Below are 24905 nucleotides of genomic sequence, written 5' to 3' on the forward strand. Positions count from 1 at the left end.
TGTCCATGTGGTAACCAAATTATCCCAGTCATCCAGGAAGAAGTTTAGTCCAGGCCAGTGTCTTCAGGAAGACTAGTGTAGGGTACGTTGGTGTTGTGTGCGTCCTACTAATTTAACAAAAATAGAACCTGTACCTTCTACGCAAAATCAGGGTGTTTTCCTGTGTTGGTTACATAATAAGTTCTTTAATATGTATGCTAGGTAGGTTTTTTTTTTAAAGTTTATTAAGTTTATTGGTACATTTTAGATATATATAATGATCACATTCATCTTGATTCTGCTTTTTTTCCCAATCCCCTCCCCTTCCTCAACCTCTCTTTCTCTCCTTATTTACAAAGCTCTGTTTCTATTTTATCCTTCTTTTATTTTTTTTCTTCTCTCTTTCTCTCTTTTTTTCTTTTTGAGACAGGGTCTCGCTATGCAGTTCAGGCTGGTCTTGAACTCACTTTGTAGCCCAGGCTGGCCTCAAACTCGCAATGATCCTCCTGCCTCAGCCTCCCCAGTGCTAAGATTACAGGCATGTACCACCACGCCTGGCTCTTTCTTTTTTCTTCTTTCCTTTCCCCCTTCCCCCTCCCTAGTTCTTCTTTCCTTTTGAACAATTTCTTCCTGTTTCACAATATCTGTTGTACATTTTGGTCCTTATGTACTCTTTCGGTTTCTCACACCAGGGAGACAATGCTATGTTTACACATGTGTGTCTGATTTATTTCACTTAAGAGCATAGGATCAAGGTGCATCCATTTACCTACAAATGTCTCAAGTCTATCCTTCTTTATGGCTGAGTAATACTCCATTGTGGTTTTTTTTAAAGCCCACATCTTTTTTATCCACTCCTTGGTTGATGGGCATTTGGATTGTTTCCAAGATTTAGCTATTACAAACTATACTGCTATAAACATGGGTGCGCATGGTAGTGTTTTTTTAAAGCTAATTTACCATGTATCTGTACATCTCCAGTTTTTATTTGTTTATTTGTTTTTGTCTTTTTGAGACTGGGTCTCACTGTGCAGTTCAAGCTGGCCTTGAGCTCACTTTGTAGCCCAGGCTGGCCTCAAACTTGCAGTGATCCTCCTGCCTCAGCCTCTTGAGTGCTTGGATTACAGGCTTGTGCCACCATGCCCGGCCTCATCTCCAGTATTTTAGGGACTTGGTACAGAAAGGGAAAGAAAAGAAGAATTTTAACTTAAATTAAACTTAAATTAACTTAAATTATCATGGAATATAATTCAAAGTTTCCATAACAATTTGGAAGTCTTGGCTAAAAAAAAAAATCTGAGCATTGACTGTTTGCAAAGCCTAGTGAAGGCTACTAGTTTGCTTCTCAGAAGCAGCCTTATATCCAGAAGGGCTTTGAGTTGGAGGCCTTCTCTGTGATGAGCTGGGTGTGCCAAATGCTACTTTGTCTTCCTTGAGGGTTCAGACTTCCAGATAGCACTGCAGATGTGTTGAGGATGTTTGTTTCATGCAGACGGAGATGCTAAATGTTGCCTTGATCTCCTGCTCCTATCGTTAGTTGAATGAGTTGCACTCTTCCAGAAGTTCAGTCAAAGACTTCTGAGGGTCCTGGTCTTTGACGGCACCTGAAGAGTGTTTGGATTTTTATTTTTTTTCTTTATTGAGAAAAAATGGTGTTTGTTGAATTTTCAGAACGCTAATGAAAATCTAAGAAAATAAAGTGCAACCATTTTTAATGATAGAGTTTCAAAGCTGTTGTCCAGATAATTTAGGATATAAGCATCCTTTTTCCTAAAATATTTCAACTGAGACAACATGAAGTATTGGCTGAATCCCAGGGCTAGTGATCCAGAGTCTTCAAGTCACTTCTCTTACACACCCAACACCAGGGACCACTGTCCACCCTTCCACTCATTTCTAAGCTCAGCGTGTCTCTTTACTAACTGTCTGTCTTGTTGGCAGAATTACAAAGGGCTCACACCTGGATGCTCTGAGAGGAAGCCTAGAATGTCTGGCAGGTTAGCATCCGGGTCACACTTGGCCTCCGCCTTGGACGGTTATCAGGACCCCAGTAGACTGGCCTGTGTCCCCAGGCTTCTGGTGCAACAGAGGCTTCTCTCACCAGTCAAGCACAGGGCCTCCCCCACTGTTCATAGCAGTGGTCCCTGTGGTGAGCGCAGGGAGGGCTCTTCAGGGCCACGCCCTCGTGGCGTGTGCATTGGACCATGTCGTCCTCCCTCTTGTTCTTCAAAGGACCAGAGAGCAGCCTCCAGCAAAGAGCTGCAGTACCAGCACTCCTGCTGCCCTGTGGCTTCCTGGTGAACCCCGTGTTCTGTCTGTGATTCTTTCCAGGCCTAGGTCTCAGCCCTGGTCTAGTAGAGATGCTCCAAATTCAAGCCTATTCCTATAAGCTGCCATCCATCCTGGACAAGCCTGCGGCACCCACATCCTTTCTGAAAATCATCTGCAAGTCCCTTCTGGTTTTACCCACAGGAAGCTGGTACAGTGGTCAGCTGGGAGCTCTGGACCTGCTCCAGAAAGACGAGCCTCAGCCCTGCATTTCTGGGCCAGCTCAGGCAGCAGCAAGCCAGACCCCAGAGCCGGTGTGGGACCCGAGCAGAGTCCTTCCCAGCCCACCAAGGGACCCCGGAGCTGTCCTTGGAGCTGAGAGAGGGCTGGGACAGAACAGAGGGCCAGGCTGGGGGTTCCCAAGAGAGTGGATACCGATGAAGAGCAGATCATCAGCACCCAGTGACCATGCAGAGTTTGACTCCAGCCTACCCTTGACCAACATGCATCCTGAGTGCCGCAGCTCAGAGTGTATCACAAGCCATCAGACCGCTGCCAGGCAGGGCTCTGGGTAGCTCACAGCACAGCATTAAACTCCAGGGTGGGAGCTGGACATGGTGGCCCACACCTGTAATCCCAGCACTCGGGAGGCTGAGGCAGGATTGCTGAGTGTTCAAGGCCAGTCTGGGACCCAAAGTGATTTCAACACCAGCCTGAACTGCATAGTGAGACCCTGACTCAAAAAGAAAAAAGAAAAAACAAAACCAAACCCTCAAGGACTGATGACAACGTAGATGAGACCAAGCAGAAAAAACAAAGCTTTAATGTATCCTCTTTAAAATCTATGCCGATCTCATGACACACAAGCATTGTCCGGTTAGCCATCCCTGAGATGATCCCATTGTTAAAATACAATTCCCCTCCATAAATCTGAGCAGCTTATCCTCATGCCAAAAACAGTTCTGTGAGGCACATGTGTCTACACGGAGTGCTGCTTCGAGCTTTGTCCTGACAGGCACCCTTCACATGAGGTCATTGATGTCGGTATAATATCGCTGTGCAGGGGTGACAGAGGTATACACAGCCTTCTGAATGTGGGTGGTTGTCAGGACGGGAAAAGGTAGAGGAGAATAAGGTTGGTGGGGAGGAAAGCCTAACCACTTTTTCCCAGAGGCAAAAACAGTACTGAGGCCGGGCGTGGTGGCGCACTCCTGTAATCCCAGCACTCTGGAGGCTGAGGCAGGAGGATCACTGTGAGTTTGAGGCAGCCTGGGCTACAAAGTGAGCTCTGAACTACATAGTGAGACCCTATCTCAAAAAGAAAAAAGAAACAAAACAAAACAAAACAAAAAAAAACAGTACTGAGTGGGAAACTCCCAAGTTTTATTTCAGTTAAGGGCACAAGATTCCTGTTCAGGAGTCTCATTGTGAATAAAAGAAGGAACTGCTTGCTCTGTCAGTCACAAACAGGATGAATTGTATCTGTGAAATATTAAGGCGGCTCGCTATATAGATAAAAGCACATTAGTGCCAAGGATAGAGCTCAGCGGCACAAGCGCCTGCCTAGATAAAAGCACATTATCGTTAACTCATTACCCCAGGCCTTGTAATTAGTGTATATTTAAATGTTTTACTGTATCAGAAAATTTCATACATCAGATCAAGAAAATCTGGGAAAATAACTCAAAATACAATGTAACTCAATTTTTGTTGTTGATTTATTATGGGCTTGGTACAATTTCAGGTGAAAAATGTGCATAATGTAAGTTACTGACCAGAGCATTAATTTCTCTGCAAGCCCTGAGACATCTTTTTTGTTTGTTTTTTGAGACAGGGTCTTGCTATGTAGTGCAGACTGGCCTTGCACTCAGGGTGATCCTCCTGCCTCAGCCTCCCAAGTGCTGGGATTAGAGGCGTGCGCCACCACGCCTGGCACTGAGACATCTTTTAGTACAACATCAGGCCCCAGAGCTTACCCATCCATGTGTGCTCACTCCCACTATAGAGGGACACAGGCTGGTCCTTGCATTTTTATTTTTATTTTTATTTTTATTTTTTTAAAGCTGTGGATTAAGTCAAGGGCCTCACACAGGCTAGGAGAGCACTGTATCCTGAGCCACCCCTGCCAACCCTCGTTCTTGCACTGTTATCCACTGGCTCAAGTGCCATGGTTTGAGGAGCCACAAGCATTTCCAGGAAGAAGGTATGGCAACCTCGATCCAGCCTGTCCTCTCCCGGCCCACCCTCAGATCCCCTTCACTGGAGTGGAGTTGTCCAGGACTCGGTGTGGCTCCAAATTTTCAGGGCCTTGAGTGTCCCTTTTGGGGCTTGAGGTTCAGTAATCCCCTTTCTTCTGACAGGAATCTGTGCAAAAAGGCAGCTAGAGAAAAAGAAAAAGCCCCTCTCCCTGGTGTCTCGTGGCCTGATGCCAAGCAAGAAGGTGAAGCGCGGCTGTGTTCAGGACTGCGGAGGAGACACGCCACTCCCCACCTTCTGTGGACTTCACTGGAGCTTGTTCAACACTGAGCTCACAGGCAGGAGTGAAACAAAGCCTGTTTTATTTGGATTGCTCTGAGCAAAAAGAGAAAAAAAGGACTCATTTTTTCCCAGCGGTTTTAAATTTTTTTTTTTATCAATAGTACAGATCCAAAGTAAGCATTTATTCACTGCCTCAATTTCTTTTTTTTTGTCTTTTTTGAGACAAGGTCTCGCTGTGTAGTTCAGGCTGGACTTGAGCTCACTTTGTAGCCCAGGCTGGTCTCAAACTCGCAATGATCCTCCCGCCTCAGCCTCCCGAGTGCTAGGATTACAGGTGTGCGCCGCCACGCCTGTCTTCACTGCCCCAATTTCCCAATCTTCCTTTAGACGCCTGAATGCCAGTTTCCAAGGTTTTCAGAATATGCTGACAGTGAGCCACCGAGTTTTCCACACGAGGTCGGATGAGATCCCCAGCACAGACCCTTCAGTGTGCATCCTTTCAATGTAAGGGTGGTTTTTAGTTGTTGGAAACCCAGGCGTGGGGGGCTGATTAGCAAACAGTGCGAAGGGAGGTGGTGCCCTCCTTGGGAAGAAACTGGTGGGATAATGTTTGTCTGCTCTCGTTTTTTATTTTGTTTAATTCAGCTCAACTAGCTAGAAAGAAAAAAATTCAGGCTGGAGGTGTAGTTCAGTGGTTGAGTACTTGACTAGTATTGGTGGGGCCCGAGTTTGCCCTCCAGCCCCACAAAGTAAATGAGAGAGCTGAAGGGGAAAAGCCATTCCTGCCCTCTTCCCTGCTTCGGATTGTGAAGGGAAGGTGAGAAGGAAGATCTTTAAAATACCAGCCGGCACCCCGATGTCATGATGCTCTTTTGAAAACAGAAAGGCGTCTTGTATAACAAACTGTCGTAGCTGAAGGGATCTGTAAGCAAATATAAAAACCCAGGGATATTGTTCTCCATTTTCAAAGGGTATTAGTTTTCATTTTTATGGACTAATTAATTTTGCTGGATTTTTCTCAATTAAATTAGTCACTTCTGTACTGCTGTGAGGAATGTATACTAATTTCATGGCTTTCGAAAGTTTACAGGAACATTAGGCTTTGATGCCAATGACATTCATTAGAATGCTCCATTATCTTGTGGATTCGGTGCCCATCTGTCTTGCATATGCTTCCAGGGGCGGCTGGGCCAAGTATTGGACATACAGGCTCTTAGGAAACACACATATAAGCGCCCACGCCCGGAGACCCGGGATGAGTTGTAAAGGCCATATCCGCCTTGCATGAAAATCCTCCCGAAGGAAAGGCCGAGGCCTCCCCAGAAAAGTGCACGTATATTGGTATGCTCCTGAGATTAGATTTAAACAAACAGTCCTTCCAGCTCAGCAAATATCACTTTGTTCCTATCTGTTCACCAACCTTTCAGTCGCAATAAACCTGACAAAAAACTTCCAGAGTGAAAATAGGAACGTTCGCATGTGAAGGAAACGCTGGCGGGCGGCCACAGGCTTGAAGTACGCAAGCTAATTTCGCTGGTTCTCCTGCCAATAGCTCCCTGGCCTCCACATGCTCAGCGCAGGCGGGGCCTGAAGATGGATCCTGGTGTCGCTGAAAACTCTCAGCACACAAGGCGATGAATCACGGTGCAGTGAGCTTCCTCTGCCCGGGAGCGGGCTGCTTCTCCTGGGCCCCTCTCGGCCGGTGATCAGGCAGCAGGCCGCCCTGGAGCCGCAAGCTCCTTCAACGCCACGGACCTCTGTCCTGTGCCGACTCCCTAAAGTCTGTTTAAACCTAGCTGACGTGTCCTCTCTCCGCGAACAGAGATGACCCCTCACCAAAGAAGGGAGGGAAGAAGGCAGCGGGGAAAGAGAAAGAAAAAGAAGGGAGAAAGAAGGAAAGAGAGAGGAAAGGGAAAGGGAGAGAAAAGACAGGGAGGGAGGGGAGAGGGGCGCACGTCGTTGCTGGTGGTAAAGTGCGTTTGATTTTTCTGTTTGTTTTTGAGTCAGGGTCTCACTGTGCAGCCCAGGCTGGCCTGGAGCTCAGGGCGCTCCTTCTGCCTCAGCCCCCTGAGTGCTGAAGGGTGGATTTGATTTTTAAATTCGTCTTTTATATCACAGTTTCCAAACACATGCTCTGCGCCAGATGCCGAGCCGTGACCACGCAGAGCGGCAGTGGGCCTCCCCGTGAGGTCTGCAGACGCGAGGGCCGGTGGGGTGGAACCCGCTTCCTCCGCGGCCGGCGTGGGGTGGGAGTGGGCACATGCTGGGGTTCTGAAATGTGGATCAAAGGATTCACTTGGGGCCAAACAGGGCTAAGAAAAAAGATTCTAAGTCCACCCTGAAAGGTGCTGCCCTCAGCCTGGAGGTGGACGGCTGGGGGCACAGCGGCCAGCCTGGGTCTTAATGCTTTCCTCAGCCCCAGGAGAAGCGTGCTTTCTAGACGAAGGCCCAGGAGACCTGAACGCAGAGCCCAGAACTACCGTCGTGTTCCCAGCAAGGGAGGACGCCTCCGCCCGAACCTTTGGTGGGTGCTGGGGGTCACTCCGCCCAAGGAGAAGGCACAGAGCCGAGTGCCGGGGGCCCGGGCCTGGGCTGTGTCTGGAAAGAGCCGATCTCGGCTCACACCATATACACGCCGTTGAGAGAGGAGAGGTCGCGTCGGGAGACTCTTGGGACGCAGCGCTGCAGGGGTGGCCCCTCAGCATCGCAGGGCGGCCCAGGAGGAGGAATTCGTCACGAGTCGGCCGGCCCCATCCCCACTCTCCCGGCTGGACAGCCAGGCCCTCCGGAGGCCGGGGTGGGGAGGCAAGCCGGTCTCCCGGGTGGAGCCAAGGTGGGACGGGGACAGCAGGGGTGGGGATCTGCCGAGACTCTAAGTACCTGGGCAGCTGCTTCAGAGCTGGCTCAGGAAATCGCCCAGGGAGTAACTCTGGGGGAGAAAGCAAACTCAGCAGTGCTTGGGAAGCAGAGGAGAAGGGGGCGCAGGGGTACAGCGCCGTCTGCCCCGCTCCCCAGGAGGCAGGATCGCAACTTGGAGGCTGCAGGAAGAACCCAGGCGCCCTGGGGACAGCTGAGCGGTCCGTGCGTTTCAGCCCCTTAAGCCCAGGCTGCGGCTCGAGACTGGACAGAGGAGTCAGGCTGCAGTCCGGCCTGCCGTCTGAGGAGCCTGCTGCTGCCGTTCTGGGCGGCCGCACACCGGTCTGGCATTTCTTTTTCAAACTTCTTACCTTCGAGGAATGCAACCGAAATCAGGGAAGACCACGTGTGGTGTTTTCATACACTGACACACACATGAAGGAGACCATCCAAGGGGTATCCCACCTCCCTCAGCCTAATTGCTCCTTACTCTTTACTGCCTGCTTATGTCTCTGCAGCGAAGTGCCATTTCATGTCTGCGTTCTTTCACTTTTACATACACCGAGATTCCTCTGTGTTTAATACAGCTGCGTTTTCCTTTCTACAGCTGTGTAGTATTCCACTGTGTGTGGAAACCACAATGCACATGTCCTTCCTGTGGAGGATCTTTTGGGTTGTTTGCAGCTGGGAGCTGTAACAAACCCTGCTGCAGTGGGCCTTCCTATTTCACCGTAGGTTTAGGGATAAATTCTGATGGGAATCTACAGTAGTGCAACCTCTGTGGAGGATGATTTGGTGAGCATTGTCAGAATTAGAAAAGCACATGTCCAGCACCTGCCTGGCAAGCGCGAGGTTGTGAGTTCGATTACCGGTACCAGAAAAAAAGAAAAGAAAGAAAAGAAAAGCACATGCCCATCTGGGACTTCATTCAGCAGATCTTCTCAAACATGTGTGATGCCTCACGCACCAGGTTCTTCATCACAGCATTTACCTGTGAAGGCTGAAGACCGAAAACAACCTGAGCACCCACTGAGAAATGTTCACCCCCCTGCAGAGCAGAATGCCATGTGGCCACAGAAAGGAAAGTGGAAGCTGAACATGGTGGCACCTGCCTGCCACCCCAGCACTCTGGGAGGCTTAGGCAGGAGAACCACAACTCTGACCCCGGCCTAAGTGACTTAGTAATTTAGTGAGATCCTGTCTCAAAACAAAAAATAAAAAAGGGCTGGAGGTGTAGCTTAGTGTGAAGGCCCCGGCCTCAATCCCAGCACTGGGGTTGGGGAGGGGATAAAAAGGCCAGTATTACTATAATGTGATCTTCACATTGTAAATGAAAAAAGCAAGATGCAGAATAGTACACAGTTTCCTACCCTGTACTGTGTATGACAGGAGGAATACATTTGCTGTATTTCCATAGGCCGTCTACAGGAATATAGTCAAAAGTAGATCATCTTATTTATGGGAGACAGGGACTGGGAATATAGCTCCGTGGCATAAGTGCCTGCCTGCTAAGCACAAGGTCCTGAGTTCGATCCCTGGTACCAAAAAATAAAGGGCTGGGGTTATAGCTCAGCGGCACAAGCGCCTTCCTGGCAAGCACAAGGTCCCCAGTACCAAAAAAAAAAAAAAAAAAAAGAGCTTTTTCTTATTTATGGGAGACAGGGTGGAAGAATTTATTTATTTATTTATTTATTTTTGGTATCGGGAATTGAACTCAGGACCTTACACTTGCCAGGCAGGCGCTTGTGCCACTGAGCTGTATCCCCGGCCTGGAGGGAAAATTTTTAACATGTATTCATTCCTTTGTGATCACTGAATTTTAAGCTACATACCTACCAACCGAAACCCCAATGTATTGTGAGTGGACTAAACACCACTGAAGTGTACACACTGACAGGGTACATGGTACAGGATGGGAATTAGATCTTGATGAAAAACTTAAGTTTAGGATGAGAAGGACAGCAGAGCCTGCTGGGCGTATGTACCTGTCACGTCACAGGGACGCTGGTCCACAGGGGCAGAGAACTCTCAGGGGGCTCTCAGGGAGCCCAGCTGTCCTGAGCTCTCCGAGCTGCCTGCCTTGCCAGCCATTTGCTCCTCCACTGACTCACCCTTCAGGGGGCCACAGAGGACCCGCTTGCCAGGCTTCTCCCCCGCGAACACACTGTCAGACGCTGGGAAGGCGCGGGCTGTGCTGTAAGCGGAAACCACAGGTGGCAGATGGAGACCCAGTGGCTCTTGGGCCCTGGGGGCTCCTCAGTGGTCAGTCAGGCCTCGGGAACTCTCCAGTTTCTTCACACTGATTTGCAACTAAGGAACTGAGGTTGAGGTTGCGTCGGGCTATACTGAGTGCCGAACCTTCCAGTTGAGGTGGTTCCCCAAGCTGAGGGCATAGCCAGCTTCCTGCATTTGTGCCGACGTCCCTGCTGGAGGAGGTCCCCTAAGGGCCCAGACCATGTGTCTCATAGGGTGACTTCTTCACAGCACCTGCTCCATTCAGAGTCACAGACAGTCCTATGACTCCAACTTCATTTTTAAATTTAATTTTATTTATTTTATATTTTTGGTACCAGGAGTCGAACTCAGGACCTTATGCTTGCCAGGCAGGCGCTTGTGCCACTGAGTTGTACCCCTGGCCCTTCATTTTTAAATTTAACTTAATTTTATTTTATTTTTGTCTTTTTTGAGACAGGGTCTCACTGTACAGTTCAGGCTGGCCTTGAGCTCACTTTGTAGCCCAGACTGGCCTCAAACTTGCAATGATCCTCCTGCCTCAGCCTCCCGAGGGCTGGGATTACAGGCGTGCGCCACCACACCCAGCTACCAACTTCACACTTTGGATCAAACACCAGTCCAAGCTCATTGAATCAAACTTGGCTACAGCTGCAAGGAATGAGATTCTTTCTATGACGGATTCCTGGCCCTCTAACAACCATCCATGCAACCAAGATATTGAATTTTAGCAAAATGTTCTAAAATTCAGTAAAATGAAGGGATCCCATTTTACAGGAAGTCAAGAAAGGCTCTGACATGTGTAAGACAAACAGAGAGCTAAGGACAGACTCAGATTAGAGCAAGGATTCTTCTTTATCGGGGCCTTGACTAATGGAGGACCTACCTCTGTTCCAGAGCAGGGAGCAGGCGCAGGGCCTCTGTGTCTTCCACAAGCACAAATCCCCGCCCTGCTTCTCGGGAAGGGTTCGGGCCCACCCCACCCTCAGAAGCAGACACTCCTGCTGTGGCTCCTTGGGAGGAAGCCAGGAATAAGCCTGTGGCTGAAATTCCTTAATGTTCAAGCACATTCCTGAATGTTCAAATATACATTGTTGGCTCAAGTACTAAAGTGTAGGGCTGAGCAAAATATTCTGTGGCTTTTCAAAGAAACCTGTCTGGTACTGAGGGATCTTCTTTCCCTTCCTCTATCCCCAACACTTCTTTAAAAATTAAGGTGAAAACCGTATAACATAAAGTTAAGTTTTTATAGTACTGGAGAGTGAACCCAGGGTCTTCACACTGAGGTACAGCCCCACCTCTTATTATTATGGTTTTTGGTTTTTCTTTTCTTTTCTTTTCTTTTTTTTTTTTTTTTTGAGACAGGGTCTTACTATGCAGTCTCACTATGTTTCACTGTGCAGTTCAGGCTGGCCTTGAGCTCACTTTGTAGTCCAGGCTGGCCTTGAACTCACAACGATCCTCCTGCCTCAGCCTCCCCAGCGCTGAAATCACAGTTGTGTGCCACCATGCCTGGCTTTTGGTTTTTCCTTTGAGACAAGATCTCACTAAATCGGTGGGGCATGGTGGCGTATGCCTATAATTCCAGCATTCAGGAAGCTGAGGCAGGAGGCTGAGCTCGAGACCAGCCTGGGCTACAAAGTGAGCTCAAGGCCAGCCTGAACTGCATAGCGAAACCCTGTCTCAAAAAGACAAAAAAAAAAAAAAATTCTGAAACATTGTCATCTCCAAAGGAGACCCCATAGCCATCAAGCAAGCACTTCTGTCTCCCCAGACCCTAGCAATCTCCGGTCTTCTTTCAGTATCAATGGATTTGCCTATTCTAGATAGTTTGTCTCTATTTCCATTATGTAACATAGCACATTTGGTGTCTGGATTCTTTTCATGAGCACTTTCTAAGGCCATCCACATTAAAGAGTGTATCGGTGCTCTTTTTTCTTCTTCATTTTTGTGGTACTGGGATTGAACCCAGCAGCTCAAGTGTGCTTGGCAAGCACTCTGCCATTGAGCTATTCTTCTTTTGAGACAGGATCTTACTAAGTTGCCCTGGCTAGCCTTGAACTTGGGATCCTTTTGCCTCAGCCTCCTGAGTATGTGGGATTACAGGTATACACTACCATGCTTGGCTCACTGCTTCATTTGTTAATGGCTGAATAACATTCGATATATGTATATACTACAGTTTGTTCATCCATTCATCCATAGACAGATCTTCGAGCTTTTTCCACCTCTCAGATATTGTGATTATTGCTGCAGTGAACTTGTGTGAACAGGTTATTTTGTTTGTTAGTTCATGTTTTTGATGCTTTTTGGCCATATACCGAGGTGCAGAATTGCTCGTTCATATAGTACTAGCAATATGTGTGTAACTTTTTGAGCACTGCACCATTTTACATTCCCAGTAGCAATGTCTGAGTGGTCCCTACCAGCATGTGTCATTTTCCATTTTTTCCTAATAGCCATGGTAACAGGGGTGAAGTATCATCTCACTAGGGTCCTGATCTGTATTTACTTGGTGATGAGTGATGTGAAGCACTTTTCATGTACTTGTTGGCCATTTATATATGTCTTCTGGGGAAATACCTATTTAGATCTTTTCCTTTTAATTGGATGTTTGTGTCTTTTTCCTGTTGAGTTGTTTTCTTTATATATTCAGGGTTGTAGACCTTTATCAGACATACAATTTGCAAATATTATCTCTCATTTTGTAGATTTTCTTTTCACTTTTCTTTATAAAGTCTCTTTTTTGTTTGTTTGTTTTGTTTTGTTGTCTTTTTCAGACGGGGTCTTGCTATGCAGTTCAGGGTGGCCTTGAGCTCACTTTGTAGGCCAGGCTGGCCTTGAACTTGCAATGATCCTCCTGCCTCAGTCTCCCGAGTGCTGGGATTACAGGTGTGTGCCACCACACCTGGTTTCTTTTTACTTTCTTTCTTTTCTTTTTTTTTTTTTTTTGGTGCCAGGAATCAAACTCAGGACCTTGCACTTGCCAGGCAGGTGGTCGTGCCACTGAGCTACATCCCTGGCCTCTTTTTACTTTCTTAGTATTGTCCTTTATATACAGAAGTTTGTGTATTTTGATGAATCTAAGTTATCTTTTTTTGTGTGCTTTTAATGTCATATTTAAGAATCCTTTGCCAAATAAAGGCATGAATATTTACCCTAGGTCTTTCCTAATTTTGTGGAAGAGAATTCTCAGCCCCATATGTATGAGCTACACATAGTGATTTCTGTCCAAAAAGTATAGTATATAAGCTGGGCGTCGTGGTGCATGCCTGTAATCCTAGCACTCGGGAGGCTGAGACAGAAGGATCGTTGTGAGTTCAAGACCAGCCTGGGCTACAAAGTGAGCTCAAGGCCAGCCTGAACTGCACAGTGAGACCCTGTCTCAAAAAAAGACACACACAGGGGCTGGGGATTTAGCTCAGCGGCAAAGCGCCTGCCTGGCAAGCGCAAGGTTGTGAGTTCGGTTCCCGGTACCAGAGAAAAACCAAAAAAAAAAAAAAAAAAAAAAAAGACACACACACACAAAAGGTACAATATGTAAGAGCAGGGCAGGGGGCATAAATTTTTTTTTATTTTTTTAAATCAGATTTTATTGGTTGTTTTCTTTTTTTTTTTTTTTTTTTTTTTTTTTTTGAGACAGGGTCTTGCAGTTCAGGCTGGCCTTGAGCTCACTTTGTAGCCCAGGCTGGTCTCAAACTCACAATAAGCCTCCTGCCTCAGCCTCCCGAATGCTGGGATTACAGGAGTGCGCCACTACACCCAGCTCCAAGAGATATTTCTAATTTTTTTCTTCTGCAGCTGCCCAAACACCTCTCAGCTGGCTGCAGCTAGCTAAGTCACTCCACAGTCACTCCAGGAGGCTTGCTGTGGCTGAAGATGCCTCTGGTCAGAACCTATCCTAGATAACTCCTCTCCTCTACAGCCCTCCTCAGTCAGCTCCAGCAGGAACCTCTCAGTGACTACTGCGTACCTGCAAGCCTGCCTTTTTCTTCTATATCAGCAAACGCCCAATACCCTTAGCCAGTCAGTCTGTGCATTATATGCTGCAGCATAAGTCCTTATTTAAAAAAACAAACAGATATTGAACTCAGGACCTCATGCTTGCCAGGCAGGCGCCATGCTGCTGAGCTATACGGCCCCTAATCAAGCCTCTTTTAGATGCTATTTTTTTGCTATGCACAATTTCTATCTCAAGTAGAGCAAGCTGAGCAGGCACACTAAGCGCTCAGAACATGAAAGGCTGCTGGTGCTAAAAGTAGTGAGGAGGACGGCTAACCCTAAGAACTACATCTCCAGCTCAAGCTCAGAGCTCTTCACACCAAAGGAGCTGTCCTTTGCCTATTGCTGATTTTTATGCAAACTGAGCAAAAGAATCCTCAGCCAGTTGGCCACAGAGACATCAGGGTCATACCCAGCAGGGCCTTGGAAGCAGCCCATGTGTGATTTCCATCTTTCCTGGGCTACAGCCCAAGCTGGTGACAATGACAATCACTGCAGAGAGAATGGCACTGATGAGCTGAAATGTGTCCCCCGGTTCCCAGAATTCTTACATTAAAGCCATACCCCCAGTCCCTCAGAATGTGACCGTATTTGGTGACAGAGTCTTTAAACAGGTACAGTAATGAAGGTTGAATATGTCATTGGGAGGGCCCTAGTCAGTGTTGCTATAGGCAGCTGAGTTAGATAGAAATATTATAGGCAGGCAGACAGGACCAGGCCCTCAAAGGAGCCAACAGGAGAGACAGGTATTTGTGGTGGGCCAGACCTCAAGACAAAGGACTAAACAGATGTACCCACATACCTCCCTAGGGATGGATCAGGGATTGATATTCTAAATAGGTAGCAGTCACCTTGAAGAGTCCTTGACCAACCCCTTACAGGAAAAGCCCCTGTTCTGTATTCATGCCCACTTGTTATGTGACTCAATTCCCCATTTGATCCCAGTTTAATCAATTTTACCTGAACAATTCTTATTGTCCACTTTCCCCTACCTTAGACCTGCCTCACCTCATAGTTTTGCTCTATAAAAGTCCCTAGAAAAGACAGACTCTTGGGGTAACCCACTCAGGCCCCCCTTCTGTCCCTCTCTTGGACAGAAACTTTCTTTCCCTCAATAAATATATTCTGCTCTTAACTCCATTGTTCCTAAAATTCATTCTTTGATTTTAGAGAACACAAACTCATCTTAGATATCATTCAGGTTGGGAGTTTTTATTTTCCTGTATCAGTGTGAATGCTGTTCCTCTGAGAAGGGGGGACAAGCATGTGAAGACAGAGAAAACAGCATCTAAAAGCCAAGGAAAGAGGGGCTGGGGTTATAGCTCAGTGGCAGAAGTGCCTGCTTGGCAAGTGCAAGGTGCTGAGTTCGACTCCTGGTACCAAAAAAAAAGTAAAGAAAACACTATCTAAAAGCCAAGGCAAGAAATCTCAGAAGACGCCAATCTTGCCACACCCTGACCTTGGACTTCCAGCCTCTGGGATGTTGAGAAACTAAGAAAGTACATTTTTATTGTTACATCACCTAGTCTGTGATATTTACTATGGCACTGTTATGGTTTGTGTCCAGATGTCCCCCCAAAGCCTCATGCAGTCATGGGGCGGGCTTCTAGAGTTTATGATGGACTCATGGTCCAATGCTGGGATTATGGATGTGAGTGCTACACTCGCCCTGAGGCACATAGTTTGCACACAGTGTAAGGGAGGGAAAGAGGCCGCTTACCACTGCTCCTCCATTTTGCTCTTACTGCTCTTGCTGTTTTTCTGCTGTCATGAAAAACATAACATGTTATGTTGCCCTCTGCCATGTGCCACTCTGCCTTGGAGCCAGCAGAGTATGGACTGAAACCTCCACAAACTGTGAGCTACACAAACCTCTCCTTCCTTAATTCTGGGTGTCAGATATTTTGTCTCAGCAATGAGAGAAAAGTAACCAACACAGGCACCCATGACTTTACCTCTGAGTAAGTAAATGCACTAAAGATACTTGAAGCGTCACCAAAACATAGGTGTTCTGAACTATGTGGCAATCATACCCAGAAACTGAAAATCAGACAAATCCTCTAGCTCAAACCAAATATCAGGGTGGTTGAAAAGGGGAGGCAGGGCCATCCCAGGCCCACACCTCTTCACACACCCTTCACCGGGAGAACAAGGCATCTGGGAACGGATCTAACTGCCTGGGGGTAGGAGCCAGCGCTGCAGAAGCCAGACTCCCGGATAGGCTGCCTGCACCGCGTCCTTCCCACCTGGAAGAGGAAACCCAGCAAGGAGGAACTCCTGGGGGAGCTATGATGGGTAACAAGACAAAAAGAGAGCTAGCGACACAGAAATGGGCTGTCCCTCCCCTCCACCATCCCCCCAAACATCAGGAGTACTGCATCCCTGCAGCATCCTACCCAGCGCCCAGCACTGAGGAGGCACACCCCTGCCCCTAGGTAGAGGCTGAGAACTGCGGGCGGTGCTGAGCCCACGGGGAGGGACCCAGGGATCACATCCCGGGAGACACGGAGGAGGAGGCTGAACAGAGTCGGTCTGCAGTGGGTGCTTTCCTGTGCTTTCCCCCAACACTGGAAATATCTGAGCAGGAAATGCTAGCCGCCATCCACCATCCCACGCAGGAAAGGGGACCCTCCGCGGAGCCGGGGGACTGCGCCGAGTGCCACGCATTAGAAAGCAGAGTTCTTGAGCCAGGGGTAGTCGGGATCTGAGCGCGAAGGGACAAGGGAACACGCGGCTCAGGCGGAGAACTGCTGGTGACTGACTAGGCAGAAAGCCCCAGCAGGGAGAGCGCCGAGATGAACACGGGACTCCGTAGCAGGAGGAGCGCGAGCGGTGGGTCACCGGCACACGGTAATGAAAAGCCTTGAGTCCGGCCTCCTCCTCTTCCCAAGCTGAGGTGGTTGGATCTCGGGACAGGGACAAAGGTCAACCGCTCACCGTGCCCAAGGCGCAGCCCGCCGCCAGGAGGAGGCGCAAAGAAACTGGCCGCCCTCGCCACGCCCAGGCAGGAGCCGAGTAGTCTCCAGGCAGCGGGGAAGCTGGCTGCGCGGCCTGCAAGCTTAGGAGGAAGGAGATGGTGTGCGTGCTCTGGCTGGAAGAGTAGCAGCAACGTGGGGGTGCGTTTTCTTGTCTACGATTTTCCTTTCCTTTCTTTTTCTCTGCAATTCTTCCTTTTGTATCAGCATTAGTTTTACGGTTTTTTTTGTTGTTGTTGTTGTTTGTTTTATCTTTTTGAGACAGGGTGTATTTATGCAGTTCAAAGTGGCCTTGAGCTCACTTTGTAGCCCAGGCTGGTCTTGAACTTGCAAGGATCCTCCTGCCTCAGCCTCCCGAGTGCTGGGATTACAGGCGTGTGCCACCATGCCCGGCTTAGTTGTATCTTTTTTCAACTTTTAATTTTAAAACGTTTTCAGGATTTTTCCTTTATTCTGTTCTCTGTCTTTTCTCTGTAACAACCTTCTCTCCTCCCTGTGCTGTTCTCTTCACTCTTCCTGGTTCTGTCCTCCTGTCTTTCCTCCCTTCCTGTCCCCCGTTCATGTGCCCTCTGTGACGGGTGCCTATCTATGTACAAAAGACAAGAGCAGAGGAGCTTTTAAGATGGTCCTTTAAGTTTCTCTAACAGTCTTTAAGACTGTCTTTCTGGGACTTCTAGGGCCTTGACTATGTGGTGTCATGGAGAGCTTCTTTGGTCATTGTGTTTACTTGGTGCTCTGTAAACCTCACTTTCCTGCATGTTGAGTTCTTCCCCCGTACTTGGAAAGTTTTCTACTATGATTTCTGTTAATAGATACCATTCAGCCAGGCATGGTGGTGCATGCCCGTAATCCCAGCACTTGGGAGGCTGAGGCAGGAGGATCCTTGCGAGTTTGAGACCAGCCTGGGCTACAAAGTGAGCTCAAGGCCAGCCTGAACTGCACAGTGAGACCTGTCTCAAAAAGACAAAAAAAAAGATACCATTCATGGTTATATCAGAGTAACCCTTAACTCAGTTGTGCTTAGAGTTGACCTCTGACAAAAACTAACCACAGGGCCGGGATGCAGCTCAGCAGCACAGCACCTGCCTGGTAAGTGCAAGGCGCTGAGTTCGATTCCTCCTAACAAAAAAAAATCGAAACTAACCACAACCTCACAGCGTCCCTCAATCTCTAATTATATCTCCTGCCCTTGCATCCATCCCCCTGCTCCCGCAAATGTTCTCTTAAACCTTCTCAGTGCTAACCCTTTACTCCAACTATAAAATCCCTCCAACAGAGTTTGACCTCCTATTTTTTGCCTATTAATATTTTGTTATCTTCCTCTCCTCCAACTGACTTACCCACCTCCTTTTCTCCTTCCTCTTTCCTGCCCTTCTCCCTCCACATCACAGCCTAACTGCCAGTAATAATATAGTAGAGACCAGAAAGGTAACTGATGGAAGGGCAAAAATTTTAAAACAGTGCTGGGTGTGGAGGCGCACCCCTAGAATCCTAGCACTTGGGATGCTGAGGCAGGAGGATCTGGAAGAGTTCAAGCCTTAACTACATAGCAAGACCATGTTTCAAAAAAAAATTTTTTTAACAATTTTTATTTATTTTTTAAAAATAGTTTTAATAGTTGTGATTAATGTGTGATCAGATCTGTTGCTGCCATTATGACCAGGAGAAACTCTCTCCTTGCAATGCAGTGACAGGGTCCAACCCCATTAAATGGAACAGACTGAAGTGGTAAATAATACCTCTTGAGAAATGAAGCCAAGACCACTGAAAAATGGAACCTAACTAAAGAGACCTTCAGAACCAATAAGTCTCTTCATTCAATTCAACCTCAACCTTTAGCATGTTTGTGTGCACACATTTACTCACACACACACACGCACGCACACACACACACACACACACAGGAACATGAAAAAGCATGAAATGCGCCAAAGATTCCCAATGGAGAAGAAATCAAATACCAGGTAGTGAGCTGAATGTAATGATTAAAGTGGGAAATTCAGTGAACTCAGAGATGACATAACCTAAAAGATAGAGGAACTGGCAGTCATGGTGATGCATGCCTGTAATCCCAGCACTCAGGAGGCTGAGGCAGGAGGATCCTTGCAAGTTCAAGACCAGCCTGGGCTACAAAGTGAGCTCAAGGCCAGCCTGAACTGCATAGCAGAGACCTTGTCTCAAAAAGACCAAAAAAAAAAAAAAAAAAAGAGGAACTAATAAATGAACTAACCAATGTGGTTATGGAAGAAACAAATAAAAAATTAGAAGAAGTGACCAAAACTGTTCAAAACTTGAGGCTGGGCATGGTGGTGCATGCCTGTCATCCCAGCACTTGGGAGGCTGAGGCAGGAGGATCACCACAAGTCCAAGGCCAGCTTTGGCTACATAGTCAGTTTAAGGCAGCCTGAACTGCATAGCAAGTTCCTGTCTCAAAAAAAAAAAATAAATAAATAAATAAATTCTTAAATGATCAATGTGAGCAAAAGGTCTCAGAAATTGAGGACAAAGTGGAATCACATGATAATATACTCAGAAAAATCTTTAAGATCATGACAGAAGGGAAAATTCACCCAACAGCTAGTAGATGACCCAGAGAAGACAACCTAAGGATAACTGGAATTAGAGAGAAATGAGGACAGCACCCATGGGGCAAAAAATCTACTAAAAGAAATCATAGTAGAAAACTTTCCAAGTATGGGGAAAGAACTCAACATATAGGTAAGTGAGGCTTACAGAACACCAAATAAAGAATAAATACAATGACTAAAGGAGCTCTCCTTGACACAACATAGTCAAGATCCTAGAAGTCCTGGAAAGACAGAATCTTAAAAGCTGTTAGAGCTAGAGATATAGCTCAGCAGCATAAGCACCTGCCTGGCAAGTGCAAGGTCCTGAGTTTGATTCCGGGTACCAAAAAAACCCCAAAAACCCTTACTGCCAGGCATGGTGGTGCATACGCCTATAATCCTAGCCCTCAGGAGGCTGAGGCAGGAGGATTGATGTGAGTTTGAGACCAGCTTGGGCTACAAAGTGAGCTCAAGGCCAGCCTGAACTGCATAGTGAGACCCTGAACTGCACAGTGAGACTCTGTCTGTTAGAGAAAAGCAAAAGGTCACTTACAAAGGTAAACTCATCAGGACTACAGCAGACTTTTCAACACAAACTTTAACGTGTTTCCAGCAGCTTGAACCGCTTGTGGTACAAACAGATCTAATCACTTTTATTGGTCTTTTTACTAATAAAAATTTTTAAAATTTTATTTTAAAGAGAAAAAAACAAACACAGTCAAAAACAAAACAACAAAAAAATGATAGTTTATTAATAAAAAATTTGAAGTCTATAAATTGACCAAATCTAGTTAGTTGCTTGAATTTGAATTACTGCCCAAGTACCTATATATTAATTAATACCATTCATAGCAATTAAAATTATTACAAGAATCATCAAATGTATTTCATTAAATTAAAACAAATTTATATTTGTGAATAGCTTATCAAATATTAATTCTGTAAATTTTAACATGGAAATCTTACAAGTATGCCATCGCTGACATATATAACGTGTGTACAGCTGCTGTGCCACAAAATAGTGAATTATAAGTTTTATACCATTGTAATGTTTTCCTTAAGGAACTACAATATGATGACATCTAGTCTGCTAAATCAGCTCCTTTCTTTGCAGTACTGTAATCAAGGCCTCCCTGAGAGGCTGTACGACCCACCCGGTGGGACAATCATGCACGTGCCACCAGTGGTTCAAGCTGGTTGGAACAATTGAATTCAAATCAGAGACACCTGGCAGTGAGACATATGAATTACAGACCTGTTGTAAATGAGTTAAATGTCAAGAGAGCTTCAAGCGAAGAATTTCAAGCCCTCCACAAGGGGAAAAAAATAGCACCTTACAACCTAGATTAATATATTTTGCAAAATTTTCTTTTAAAATTGATGGCGAAGCCGGGCACGGTGGCGCATGCCTGTAATCCCAGCACTGGGGAGGCTGAGGCAGGAGGATCGTTGCAAGTTTGAGACTGGCCTGGGCTACAAAGTAAGCTCAAGGCCAGCCTGAACTGCATAGAGAGAACTTGTCTCAAAAAAGACAAAAAATAAAAAATAAAAAAAAAATTAAATTAATGGCGAAATAAGGACATTCCATGACAAACAACATCTTCAGAAATTCAAGCACATCAAATCAGCACTTCAGAAAATGCTCAAGAATATCCTAGATAGCCTGGCATGGTGGGACCTGCCTGTAATCCCAGCACTTGGGAGGCTGAGGCAGGAGGATCATTGTGAGTTTGAGACCAGCCTGGGCTACAAAGTGAGCTTAAGGCCAGCCTGAACTGCACAGCGAGATCCTGTCTCAAAAAGACTATCTTAAACAGAGACAATGAAACCAACAAAGCCAGAGAGCTGGACCATACTTAATGAGTACATTAAGTAAGGAGTAGTTAAACAAAAGGGGAAGGGCTGGGGGAATAGCTCAGCGGCACAAGCACCTGCCTGGCAAGTGCAAGGTCCTGAGTTCAATTCCCTGTACCAAAAAAAAAAGACTAGCCTAAATAATAGGTACATGTTTCGGAGCCAGGCGTGATGGTGCACGCCTGTAATCTCAGCACTAGGGAGACTGAGGCAGGAAGATTGTTGTGAATTCAAGACCAGCTTAGGTTACAAAGTGAGCTCAAGGCCAGCCTGAACTGCATAGAGAGACCCTGTCTCAAAAAAGACAAAAAAAAAGTGGGGGATGGAGGGAATATGAGTCAACAACAGAAAAAGACTGCAATGAGAGGAATAAGTCAGTATCTTTTAGTAACAGCTCTCAATGTAAATGGCCTCAACTCCCCAGTTAAAAGACAGATTGGCAGCCTGGATAAAAATAAATAAAAACCCAGAATCCGTTACATTCAAGAGGCTCAACTAATCCAAAAACAGTTCACAGACTAAAAATTAAGGGGTGAAAAACAATATACTTGCATCAGGACCCTGAAAGCAAACAGGGATAACAGTTTTATTCTCAGGCAAAGTAAACTTCAAGCTAAAACTGACCAGAAGGGCCAGGCATACAGTTCAGTGGCACAGTGCCTGCCTGCCAAGTACGAGAGTTCAATTCCCGGTACCTAAATAAATAAATAAATACATACATACATAAAATTGATCAGAAGAAAAAATAAAATAAAATAAAATAAAATTGATCAGAAGAATCAAGAAGGGCACTACATGTTAGTTAAGGGAAAAATACAGCAGGAGGAGATAACAATAGTAAATATACATGCACTGAACACTGCTGCATCCAACTGCATAAGACAAACACTATTGGATTTAAAAGATAAATCAATACCAACATAAACACAGTGGGGAGTCCCAATACCATATTTTCACAAATAGGTCAATTAAACAAAATATTAACAAGAAATATCAGAGCTGTCCTTCAGCGGGACGGGGAGAAAGAACTCGAAAGAGAGAGGATGTCTCTCTCAGACTGGCATCTGGCAGTGAACCTGGCAGACCAGCCACTTGCCCCTAAGTCTGTTCCTCAGTAGCCAGAGACAGAACTCGGAGAGTACTCATTAGGGCTATAGCATCTCATTTCTGAAGCCGCTTGTTGCTGGCAAACTCCAGGAATCTGTGCCAGACCCGCAGCTGATTGATCCGCTCTACTGCGGCCGGAAGCTAAAAGATGACCAGACACTTGAGTGCCGCGGCATTCAGCCAGGGTCCACAGTCCACGTTCTGCGCAGGTCCTGGCCTGAGCCTGACCGGAAACCAGAACCTGTGGACAAAGTAGGCGCCCGGAGGGAATTCCGGGTGCTGCACGCTGCCTTGCGCAGCAGCTCCTCCTACAGGGGAGCGGTCATTAGGATGCTCAGCAATGAGAAGTCTCTGGACCAGATCGTTGTGGCCACCCAGGCCTCAGCAGCGACCGCATTGCTTTAGGGCTTCTCCAGGACAAGGGTCTCTTCTCTGTCTTTGCTGATCCCAATATGCTGGATACATTGGTGTCTGCTCTACCAGCCGTGGTCAAGGCCATCATCCTGGTTCTGCGCTCGGTAGCAGGCAGCACCCCAGGGCCTGGTGCCGACGCCCCTTCACAGAGCATGCCTCCTCTCCTGCCGGGCTATGCCAGGTGGCTTCCTGTTTGAAGGGCTCTCGGATGACAAGCAACTTTCACCCAAGCACCCGATCTGCGCCCTCTAGCGGCAGCCCCAGCTCCTGCCCAGCTGTGGAGCTGCCGGGCCCAGGCCCGTCACCCGGGGCGAGCTGGCCACAACCTTGGCCCTGGCCAGCACCCCACAGAGCAGCTCTCACACGCCGGCTCCTGGCACTCAGGACCATTCCTCAGGCACCTCACCAGCGTCCTCCGGAGTCCAGTCAGGGACACCCTTCACCAACGATCTCTTCAGCCTAGCCCTCCAGCACGCCCTGCAGGGCCCTGGGCAGCCCCACTGCAGCGGCTGCGAGACACGGGCATCCGGGACGACGAGCTGAGCCTGCGGGCCCCGCAGGCCTCTGGGGACATCCAAGCTGCCCCGGAGCTCATCTTGGCAGGAGGCGCCCCATGAGCCCCCTGTTCCTCTTGCTCCATGGGTGGGGAGCCCTCCTGAAGGTGCCTGCACATCCCCTCCCCAGTAATCCTAGGATTAACGCTAAAAAAAGAGCAATATCAGAGCTGAAACACATGTTCAAATAAATGGACTTAATAGCTATCTACAGCGTTCTATCCCACTAACAGAATACACATTCTCCTCAGCACAGGGAACGTCTTCCAAAATAGGCCGTGTGTACTAATCCATGAACCTGCGTAAATAAAAACAAAAGATTCAAAATTATCCCATGTAAGCTATCAGATCATGTGCTTAGCCGGGGATATAGCTCAGCGATATAAGTGTCTGTCTGGCAAGTGCGAGGTCCTGAGTTCAATTTCTGGTACCACAAAAAAAAAAAAAAAAAAGACCACATGCTGAAACCAGAAGTCAATCACACACAATTTTTTTTACAAACACCTGGATATTATATAACACACCTCTGAACATTCAGTGGGTCATGGAAGAAATGAAACTATTCCTAAAATCAAACACTAATGCCAGTACAACATACCATAACCTATGGGTCACAGTGAAAGCAGTCCTAAGAGGGAAGTGTATTGCTATGAATGCTCACATTAGAAAAAACCGAGTGAGCTCAAATAAACAACCTAATGATACACCTCAACATCCTAGAAAAACAAGAATCGTCCAAATCCAAACTTAGTACAATGAAGGAAATTACAAAGATTAGAGCAGATATTAGAGCCGGGGATGTAGCTCAGTAGCACATGTGCCTGCCTGGCAAGCGCAAGGTCCTGAGTTTAATCCTCGGTACCAAAAGAAAAAAAAAAATAGAGCAGAGATTAATGAAATTGAAACTAAAAAAAAAAAAAAAATGCAAAGAATCAATAAATTGAAGAGCTAGTTTTAGCCGGGCATGGTGGTGCACACCTGTAATTCCAGGACTTGGGAGGCTGAGGCAGGAGGATTGCTGTGAGTTTGAAATCAGCCCGAACTGCATAGTGAGACCCTGCCTCAAAAAGACAAAAAAAAAAAAAAAAAAAAAGAAGGAAATAAAGAAAAGAAGATCTAGTTCTAGCTCAATGAAAGCAGTTTTAAAAGGGAAATTTTATAGTAGTGAATATCCATATCAGGAAAACAGAGCAAGGGTAAATAAACAACTTGATGGTGAACCTCAAACTTCTAGAAAAAGAAGAGCAGGCTAAGCCAAAAGTTCATATGAGGGAGGGAATTATAAAGACCAGAGCAGAGGGCTAGGGATTTAGCTCAGTGGCACAGAGCCTGCCTGGCAAGTGCAAGGTCGTGAGTTCAATTCAAAGTACCGGGGGAAAAAAAAAAAAGAAAGAAAAAAAGAAAACAAACAGGGCAGAAATTAATGCACTGGAGACTAAGACAACATTACAAAGAATCAATGAATTGAACACTTGGGTTTTTTTTTTGTTTGTTTTTTGTTGTTTTGTTTTTTTGTCTTTTGGAGACAGGGTCTCACTATGCAGTTCAGGCTGGCCTTGAGCTCACTTTGTAGCCCAGGCTGGTCTCCAACTCACAAGGATCCTCCTGCCTCAGCCTCC

The 24905-nt window shown here is 46.7% G+C and overlaps 1 pseudogene; it reads left to right on the forward strand.

Annotated features, from left to right (window-relative positions):
• Nucleotides 1–21925: 21925 nt before the first annotated feature.
• LOC102017817 lies at nt 21926–23885 on the forward strand (annotated as a pseudogene).
• The last annotated feature ends 1020 nt before the right edge of the window (nt 23886–24905 follow it).

Source organism: Chinchilla lanigera, unplaced genomic scaffold, assembly GCF_000276665.1.
Source record: "Chinchilla lanigera isolate Chin_1 unplaced genomic scaffold, ChiLan1.0 scaffold00041, whole genome shotgun sequence".
NCBI lineage: Eukaryota > Metazoa > Chordata > Mammalia > Rodentia > Chinchillidae > Chinchilla > Chinchilla lanigera.